Raw genomic sequence first — 10,370 nt, forward strand, 5'->3', positions numbered from 1 at the left:
CTATTTTTCTAGATGAAGGAAAGGATACTTCAAACACGGCATACTTGGTTCCTTTAACCCCTTGCACTCTGAATTTTATTTCAATTTCGTTAGCAGCAGCTCCCAACGTTTTTAAGTGTTTTATTTGAAATTTAGTTTAACTAAAAGATAAGACAATTTAAATAAACAAGGGAAGAAGGAATTCACTTAAATACCAGTTCTATTCACACTATTGTTGTATTTTGTAATTTTTAAACTTATGATATATCTTGAAACAACTTCTGCTTTTCCTTTGCACGTTTCACAAAAATAAGTGGACATCCAAGAGAATGTTGAGTGAGACTCGACAAAGGAGCTCCTGAGATAAAAACTGATGTCGAGTCATAGGAGTACAAAGGATTAATACGAAGTTAACTCGTGTTAATACGTAGAAGTATATAATGCAACGATATAAAAGATCAGAGGTACAGCGTATTAATGTAATAAATAATATAAATTCTATCCAACACTATCCGACACTATCCATTTATCTAACAAACTTCCATAACTTTTTCATTCCAGCACACGTGACAATAAATGCACGCACGTAGCCTAATAATCATGCACATCGGATACCCGTGAAAGTGCAAGTTACAAACTCAAAAGAAGAAGGAAGAAAGTGGAACAGGGGCTCGAGTGGAGAAGAAAAGATCCATCGAGCCATGTGGCAGGCGCAAACGGTGTGAGTAATGGCGTCGACCAATCGCTTCCAGCTCTTAAAACACGAACGCACCTCTTATCCCACTCTCCCTTCCTTTTTTCTTCTTTCTCTTCCTTTTGCATCTCTTTATAGGTACGTCTTTCCTCTTTCGTTTAACCGATGAGACGCGTATAATAACGAGCGAGCTATCATCAACGGGATCATTATCATCGATCGATCCACGGCCTTCGCGTTCCCCCTTCTTCTTCTTCACCCTCTTTTTTGTCTCTCTTCCGCTACCTTTCTGCCGTTTCTCTTTCCTTATCGTCGATACAGGATAAACGCATATGTAGAGAGGAAACAGGCGAACGGCCACGCACACACAGCATGGCAGAAGGAGTTTAATCACGAAATTATACCAACCGCGTAACCTCGGTGTCCATGAAGACGTAATATTTTTCGGCCGGTACGAAACGATTGTTTACAGCCATCGGGTATCCTCAGCGAGGGCCTGGTGATTTCGCGGCCACGAAAAACGAACGAGCACGCGTGGCGTTGGCCGATTTTCTGCGCCCTCTTCGCTCGACCCTCTGGGCCAGATGCTCGGCGCGCTCGAATTAAGCAATGAAATTATCGTACGCGCCGCACCACGGCTTCGCTCCATATTTACTGCGCCTCGAAAACGCTCGATAAATATTAATACCGATCCCGACAGAGATTGAAACCGCCGCGAACACTTGCATCGTCTCTTGTTCCCTATTATCGTTGCTGTGTGTTTCCTTCGTATCGTGTTCCTTCGCCTGTGTGTTCTTCAAGCGAGTTACGAATGCGCGTTGAAATTGATAAGCAAGGACGAAGAAGATGCCGACTGTCCTCGATTAGGGTAAGTATAGTTCTACATATTGATACAGTGGAATTTTTTGATTATACAAGTTTTCTTCAGCGGAATGATAGTTTAGGTATTGTATACTCGAGTGCGCGTTTGTTAACACAAAGCTATTTCTACCAAAGATAGTCAAAATGACTGGTCTTTAAAATATGTAATAATAGAATATTTTTATAATTATTGATTTATTTCTTACAGAAGGAATTCCATGTTGTGCAGTACATTTTTGGTATTGTTAATCCATCTAGGATCCCTAAACGAGGGTTGACACATTTATAAAATTGTAGAAACAGTCATTTTGATTACTGTGGTATTTCTAGCGATCTAGCGATCGATCGGGAATTTTCCTGATAACTGATATCACCATACCGAATGATACGCAGTACAAATTTTCATTTAACATGAATTAGGAATTTTAAAATAAAATTGTAAAACCAGTCAATTTGTGCTAGTTCTAGTGTTAAACTCTTTCATCTCTATCTATGCGTTTTTACGTAGCCAATCATTGTTCGCAGGTTACTCGATAAGCATATGAATTGTAAATGTGAGTTTGAAGCTTGGACGTTTAAAATAGTTTGTGTGAAAACGATAAACACATTGCAGGACCCCTTTACACTTTGACAAGTACCAGGTATTTTGACTGGTGTATAAGTAGGCTTGATACGAAATTATTTTCAGTTTGAATACATAAAAAGCAAAATAAAATTCATTATATTATTCTTTTAGTTATCGTCACGAAAGTCATTACAGCGTTGTGGAAGAAAAATATAACATGAATTAGGAATTTTAAAATAAAATTGTAGAACCAGTCATTTTGATTACTGTGGTATTTCTAGCGCTAGCATCTAGCGATCTAGCGATCGATCGGGAATTTTCCTGATAACTGATATCACCATACCGAATGATACGCAGTACAAATTTTGAAAACGTGTGGCAAGTTGTACAAAACGATAAACACATTGCAGGACCCCTTTACACTTTGACAAGTACCAGATATTTTGACTGATATTGGTATAAGTAGCCTTGATACGAAATTATTTTCAGTTTGAATACATAAAAAGCAAAATAAAATTCATTATATTATTCTTTTAGTTATCACCACGAAAGTCATTACAGCGTCGTGGAAGAAAAATATAACATGAATTAGGAATTTTAAAATAAAATTGTAGAACCAGTCATTTTGATTACTGTGGTATTTCTAGCGATCTAGCGATCGATCGGGAATTTTCCTGATAACTGATATCACCATACCGAATGATACGCAGTACAAATTTTGAAAACGAGTGAAAACGATAAACACATTGCAGGACCCCTTTACACTTTGACAAGTATCAGGTATTTTGACTGATATTGGTATAAGTAGCCTTGATACGAAATTATTTTCAGTTTGAATACATAAAAAGCAAAATAAAATTCATTATATTATTCTTTTAGTTATCGCCACGAAAGTCATTACAGCATTGTGGAAGAAAAATATAACATGAATTAGGAATTTTAAAATAAAATTGTAGAACCAGTCAATTTGTGCTAGTTCTAGTGTTAAACTCTTTCATCTCTATCTATGCGTTTTTACGTAGCCAATCATTGTTCGCAGGTTACTCGATAAGCATATGAATTGTAAATGTGAGTTTGAAGCTTGGACGTTTAAAATAGTTTGTGTGAATTTTCACGTAAAAAATATTAGGAGCGGTTTTCTATAGAAACCTAGAAGAGAATTCAATTGTCCGCATGTTTAAACAGATTCCTTTAGGCTGAGATCACTCAACCGAACGTGAACTTGTGTGAAAGTAGCGTGGAAGATCAGTGAACTGCTACTATTCTACGAACTGTCTGTTCTTCAATGGGTTTAGATAAATGGAATACTATCTTAGCTACAGAATATCGAAGGATACTGTGATTACAATATAAACGAAGAAATAAATCATTTTAATCACTATGGTTTACACCGAAGTACTAGGAACAAATGGGATTTTTAACGAAGGTTTCACGCGACTCAACTTCTTATTTAGAAACTTGCAATCCGAAATGCATTACGGTTGAGGAGTACTTAGTTTTGGACCGAGAACGTTTCGTTGCGCTTAATTCGATCGTTACACGCGAACGTTCCATTGCCGTGGTCTTAATTGCGTTATTGAATAAAGTTCTTTGTGAAAACGGGGACAACTGGCCGGTACAAGGAGGTAAGAAGCATTGGTAGGACTTCGCATAAATGGCTGCCAACGATTCACTGCTAATACTTTAATAGTGCTTTCTTAATAACAAGAACATTTCAAAACCATTTTATTCAACTTTATACCATATACAAGAAAACAATATCAGAGAACATATTTTATTTACCAACTTCCCTTTTTAACACATTATGGTCTCTGTTATAGGTATCCCAATTTTGTATTATGGTCTTTGAATTTTCATTTTTCTTCAAATTTCACCGTTGTTTTTAACGTTTTAAGAAATACTTTAGCATGCTTATACTTAACCATTCCGTACTCGATGTTATGTGTATTTTTATAGATTGTTAATTAACTAAATGATAAAAGTCTTTAATGAAACTAATTTGAAATTTTAGCCCTTTGTGTCTTCTTTGCAAAACTGTTTGAGAAAGTGTTTCTACCATTAACAATTAACAGAAAATAATTCTTTTCACAGTCTAAAAGAATCCTTTAAGTTCATAAAACTAACTCAAATTTAAATCATTTCTCACAAATAGGAAAAACACGATTAGGTGATTGAAATGATCCATTTTAGAGCGACTCAAAGAATGCACTAGGGTTGAAAAAGTATAGAATTAAGAATGAAAAAAATATTGTATGTACTATATACATATATATAAAGAGTTTTGAAGGACAAGACAGGAGCAAAAAATATAAAAGAAGTTTCTGTATCTGTAACAATCTCTCAAATTGACCAATGGCTGGACTTTCGTGGATCGAACTCATCAAAAATCTGTCGGTAAGCAGCCGTTTCCTGGTGAGAAACGAGCCGCTGAAACCGCAAACGGTCGTCAGAAATATCGGTTTCCGTTCTCTGGAAGATTTCCCAAACGTTGCTTGTAGAAATATCCTGAATCCATCGGTCGACCAGCAGTAAAGCATAGAATGGGCGTGGAATTAGTGATCCGGCGCAAATGGTGGTGCTTCAATGATTCGGACGTAGCTTGCTTCTTCGCCGGATTATCCCAGAAGTAGCTGTTTTCGCTGGTAACATAGCGACATCGTGCAAGAACAATAACCACTCTGATCAGCAGAAACCGCTCCACGTTCTCCCATCTTGATATTAACGTTGTCCAGCATCGAGAATTTCTTCTTTCGCGGTGTTTACTTCGAACTGGATGATCGATGATCCTGAAATGAAGAAAGTTGTCACGATTATCCTCTTTCACCGTTCATATTGCTCTGTGAACCGTCGTTTCTTCCGTTTCCTCGGTTCGAGAAATCGCGTTCACTCGCGATGAAATTATAACTATGGAGGTCTCACGATTATTCTTTTATGATCATAGAGAATTCTTTAATTTTATGAACTACCGTTTCCTGTATTTGTTGGATATTCCAAGGCTCCTTGTTTAATATAGTAGCGTATATATTGATTGACAACTAAGTGATTGCATATTTTAAATAAAAATTCCAAATTTTTGCTTAAAAATATAACTTTGTTCAATTAGGTATTGTTCGTTGCCATCTTTCAGGCAGTGTCATAATTCCTTGTTCATAAAACTTACATCATCAGCGTCATTAAGAATTTTACCATTTAAGGAGTTCCGCATGGAACGAAATAAATGGTAATCTGAAGACGCAAGGTCAGGGCTATATGGTGGACGTGACAACACATCCCAACCTAAGTTCCAATAATTTTTGGCGAGTGACAAAAGACGTGTGGGGCTTTGTATTATCATGCTGAAAAACAACACCCTTAAGATTTGCCAATTCTGGCCGCTTTTCTTCAACTGCATCGCTCAATTTGGCGAGTCGTTGAACGTACACGTCTGAATTAATCGTTTGGTTTCTTGGTAAGAGTTCAAAGTACAGAATTCCTTTATAATCCCACCAAACTGACGGCATAATCTTTTTTTGGTGAATCTCAGCTTTTGGTGTCGTCTGGGCTGGTTCGTCTTGCATTACCCACGATCTTTTCCCATTAACGTTGTTATAAACTATCCACTTTTGGTCGCCAGTAATCAGTCGTTTCAGAAATGGATCAATTTCGTTGCGTTTCAGAAGCGAATCGCAGATGCTAATGCGCTGCGTCAAATGAATTGCCTTAAGCTGATGAGGGGCCCATAAATCGAGTTCCTTGACATAGCCAAGCTGTTTTAATTTTTTTTCAATGCACGTATGCGATACATTGAGCTTCTCTGCAATCTCACGCGCTGTGCTATGACGATCTGAATCGATAATGGCCTTGATATGGGTCTCATTAACTTCAACTGGATTGCCAGATCGTTGAGCATTTTTCAGTGAAAAATCACCAGAACGAAATTTGGCAAACTAATTTTGACACTGCCTTTCTTTCAAGGCTTCATTCCCATATACGGCACGTAACTTCTTATGTGCTTGTGATGCGTTCTTGCCTTTTCGGAAATAATACAATAAAATATGTCTGAAATGCGCGTCTTGTTCTTCCATTTTTAAATTGGGATAAAAACGAAACTAAATATCTAATCGATACATTTTTTTACTAAATTAAAGGTGGAAGTCCAAACAACAAGAAAACAATATAGGTGCTTCGAATACGTTGACAAAACAAAAGAATGTGCTAAGACCACGTATTGACACAATCCGCAATCACTTAGTTACTCAATAGTTGATAATTAATGTTAGAACAAGTTTCGATAATGATAGAATTGTCCCTTTCAATTTAATCCTCGAAGCGAAATGAAATTTCGTATGTATCGATCCATTTGGTTAGGAAAATTTGATACTTTTAATACTTTTCGCTTCTTTGGTAAAAGTGAGAGGTATGAGCGAATTCTAACAGTAAAGTTTCTTACTACAACGTTGTACACATGTATGTTAATAATTTATATATGTATATGACGCTATAGTGATTTGGTCTGTATAAGTAGAAACCTGTATCATCAAGTTGTCGTATTATTATAACTTCAGATTCGTTGTTAGGAAATCATATCCATTTTATAAAATGTAACATTTAAAAAATTTAATTATTTTTTAATTAATTAGCTCAAAGACTACGAAAACGTATTATAATCGAAGATGGCCAAGAACTGGAAAAATCCAGCCAAAGATCGATCGGTTAAAAAAGATATGCCGATCGTCAAATTTGTTACGTTTACAATTTCCTTTCAGAATTAGGACCATGGGAAAATCGGCCTGTTGCTCGTCCAACAAATTCTTCGGCGTGACGAATGGCGAAGTCATAATATTTAAAGCGACGAACCGATCGCGAGACATCGGACTTGACTTGAGTTTTTGGAATGTTACCTGAGGGAAACGTGCGGTTCTTTTAACTGTGCCGCGTGACGAATCGTCCTAGTATCAGTTTCCAGGTTCGATACTTTCTGTGTTAAATATCGCGTGGTACTTTGGACCTGAGGTACCTGTGCTCTCAGGACGGTTTGCCAGATTTTCTTTGAGATTAGGCGAAAAGGCGGGCTCTACGTTCGTTGTGTCGTTTCTACAGCGTCGCCTGTTGCTGCACGTGTGTAGTCGAGGATCGTAAACAAAGTGGAAAGACGAGTCGATTATCTCTGGTGAAAATATGCTTCGTAGTATTTTTCAGAGTTAATTCCTTTGCTGTTGACAGCAAGTAACTGGATAAACTCGTTCGTTTCGTAATGATAAAAGGCACAATGCGTTCATAAATATATGGCGAGGGAAGTGTCGAACTTTCCCCAGGGCTTCGCCGCCATTACGACGCGGCCTCAAGCGACAGAGGATAATTGTAGCACGGAAGCTTGAACGACAGTGGGAAGTTCGATATCGATGTATCAATTTGAAGTTTCCAAATGAAAATTTTGATTATTTTAAACACATGAGAAAACTCTAATGAAAATATTCTTCTTTCGATTTCCTGCCTATCGCTGGTGCTCTTAACTGAAAAACTTAATGAATTTTTCATTGGATAACGATAATCCTAATAGCTCTTAACTATATCTACATGGATGTAAAATAAATGCATTTTATTATCGGTGTCTGGTGACCGGAAGTATCGACGAATTAAATAATCCTGCGTGAGATCCCACAGTAACGAAATTAAAACACTCGTATAAAATAATAAGATAATTCTATAGTTTCCAAAACAAAGCAGGCATTTTCCCACTGTAATCTTTCATGGTTATAGAATAATTTCAAGTCAAACAACACATTTAATCCTAAGTCAATAAGAAAGAAGAAAGAAAGAAAGTTCAGGTTCAATTTTTGAAATTTAACCCTTGCACCTCTCCACAGTTTACTTGCCCCTCTAAAGTCGCACTTTTTACAATTTCACAAACTCACCCCTGAGAGTAGAGTAAACTCGTGATCAGGTCGAGGGAAAAAAGGCCACGCGATCCGGTGTGTTGTCCGCGCGACAGCTTTGGCCATGCGGCTGAGCGCGGCCGAAGAAGGTAATACGGTCGAGGAGCAAAAGGGCCGAAAGACATCGTCCGTCGAGTAATTACATGCCCCGGGAGAGGCCGGCAATGGGATCCGAGGAACCCGTGCGGTTAGAAGTAGGTGGTTAAGGGTTTAGGTGTGCCGCGGTCTCCGTGAAGCCGAGCGGAGGCGGAAGGGGGCAAAGGTTGTTAGAGGAAGAAGAAACAATACAGAGAGGGAGATAATAACACGAAGGAGAGAAAGAGAAAGAGAAAGAGAACGAGAAATGGAAAGAGGAAGAGAAAGAGAAGCTTTACCTCTATATAGGTTGCCGTGACGTCTCCGTGGTGGGATAGTCGGCGCGAGAGCACTATATTACATCATTGGCGGCCATTTTGGACCACCCAAGTCGCTGTCAGAGCATAAAAAATATGAAGTTCTTTTAGGGCCGCCTTTTTTCCGTGCCGCCAGCGGCGCGGCTCTGCCGGATCGTACCGTAACGCAGAAAGGCGGCGCGAACGCTCGAGAAAGAGAGAGGAGGAAAGGAGGATCACGGAGAAAGGAAGACAGGGAGGAGGTTGTTGGAACGAGGAGAGAACGAGTCTAGTACGGGCTGCAGCGAACACTGGAGGGAAAAGAAAGGGAGGACGAAGAGAGAGAAGGGGGTAGAAGAGGTGGTGAAGAGGTTGCTGAGGAGCTTCTTCATTGGAGAGACAAAGAAGGGAGCGCGCGAGAGGAAGAAAACGGCGTGGGCTGCGAGAGAAAAATTTAGAAATTGAAGAAACGCGCGGGAAGCTGTCCACCGCGGAATAATAGGGTACAAGAGGAAAATCCTGGGGGTTGAGGGATAAACAGAATCCCAAGGTACGGGCTTCCAAAGGGAAAGTGGGAAGACGCCGACGAAAGGAAGAAGAGTGTCGACGATGAAAATATCGGTATATTTCGCTGGAAAAGGTAGGAAAGTGATGAAACCAAATAAATTGGGAAACCAACAAATATAAAAAGAATAGGAAGATTCATCCGTGGAAAATCAATATCGTGGTTGGTTCCGCTTAATCTTAATTTTCCGCTTGTAGAAGATCCGCGATAACTTAACTAGTCGTTCCCGTATGAGAAACATAACTTGCCGAAGACTATGATAGAAGATAGAGTGAATGGTATGAAAAAGGATGGATGAAAAAGAATTCCGGGAGTGGGACGGCCACGCAAGGGGGTAGAAGAAGGCACGATCGGATAGGTGAAAGGAGAGAAATAAGGGCTTAACGAAGGACGAAGGTGGCGAGAGGCTGCAGGCTCTGTTCGCGAGCAACGTAAAAGAAAGATGTACTTATGTAGTTAAGCCGGCGTTAGATCGTTTCGTCCGCCATCGCCGCGCCGTGGCGCACTTTTTAAGCTCTACGATTACTTATCTCTTTCCTCCGTCCATTCTCACCCGTTCCAGCGTGATGAATCGCGACTATTCCTCATGCCGCGCGGACGCCCCGCGATTTAGCTTATGAACAATCATTAAAATCACCCTCGAAAAATCGTGGTTCCGCTTAATTTTAGGTTTATGCTTATACTTCAAACTGTATATTAAATTACTATGATATATTTGTGTGTTTTGAAACCTTTTTTTAAATTTTGTTTAATAATCAAAATGAAACGAATTCTCGTAGTCGATGAAAGCACCAATTTATATGGTTGTTATGTGAACGAAGCTTGCATTAGTCCGGCAATCGCTTATCGATTGCACCATCACACGAACGAAATTGAGCTTACAGGGTGTTAAAGGTAACGTTTTCAATTCCAGCTCCCACACCGGAGGCAGTAACGAGCCATCAAGTCTGCCGGTAATCGAATGCCAACTGCGATCTTGTGTTTGCTCTAACGCCTTCGCGAGAAACATGAAACTAACTAATCGCTATCTACGCTTACGTGTCTCTGAGGAAATACTACTTTCACTTCTAAATTTATACATATATGTCGTCCAATTGACATTCGTTGCTTGTTTTTCTGTATTTTAATCGAATTTACAGACTTTTTCCATGGAACGGCTAGAATCTGGCCGAGAAACGTTGAGACCGATTTTAATCATAAATATGATAATATCTTTCCTGGATAAAATTATTTACTAAATTATTGCGAGTAGATACATAATATTGCTAAAAATTACGGGCTGGAAGTGGTGTAGTCACTGGAAGTCAGTTCATTGTTACAGTTTATAAAACGATGCTCTACGTTTATTGTCATAAAATTCGTTCCATTTTCCAAATCATGAAGACGTATTGTAACAGAGGATGAAGTTATAATGTTGGAA

At 38.9% G+C, this 10,370-nt stretch overlaps 1 long non-coding RNA gene across 1 annotated transcript; it reads left to right on the forward strand.

Annotated features, from left to right (window-relative positions):
- The first annotated feature begins 361 nt into the window (after positions 1-361).
- On the forward strand, positions 362-10,161 carry LOC132910349 (uncharacterized). The gene is made up of 3 exons (XR_009658752.1): positions 362-443; positions 541-698; positions 9,864-10,161. It is a non-coding gene; the product is annotated as an uncharacterized LOC132910349 (long non-coding RNA).
- Positions 10,162-10,370: the final 209 nt, after the last annotated feature.

This window comes from Bombus pascuorum, chromosome 9 (genome assembly GCF_905332965.1).
Source record: "Bombus pascuorum chromosome 9, iyBomPasc1.1, whole genome shotgun sequence".
In the NCBI taxonomy this organism is placed as follows: domain Eukaryota; kingdom Metazoa; phylum Arthropoda; class Insecta; order Hymenoptera; family Apidae; genus Bombus; species Bombus pascuorum.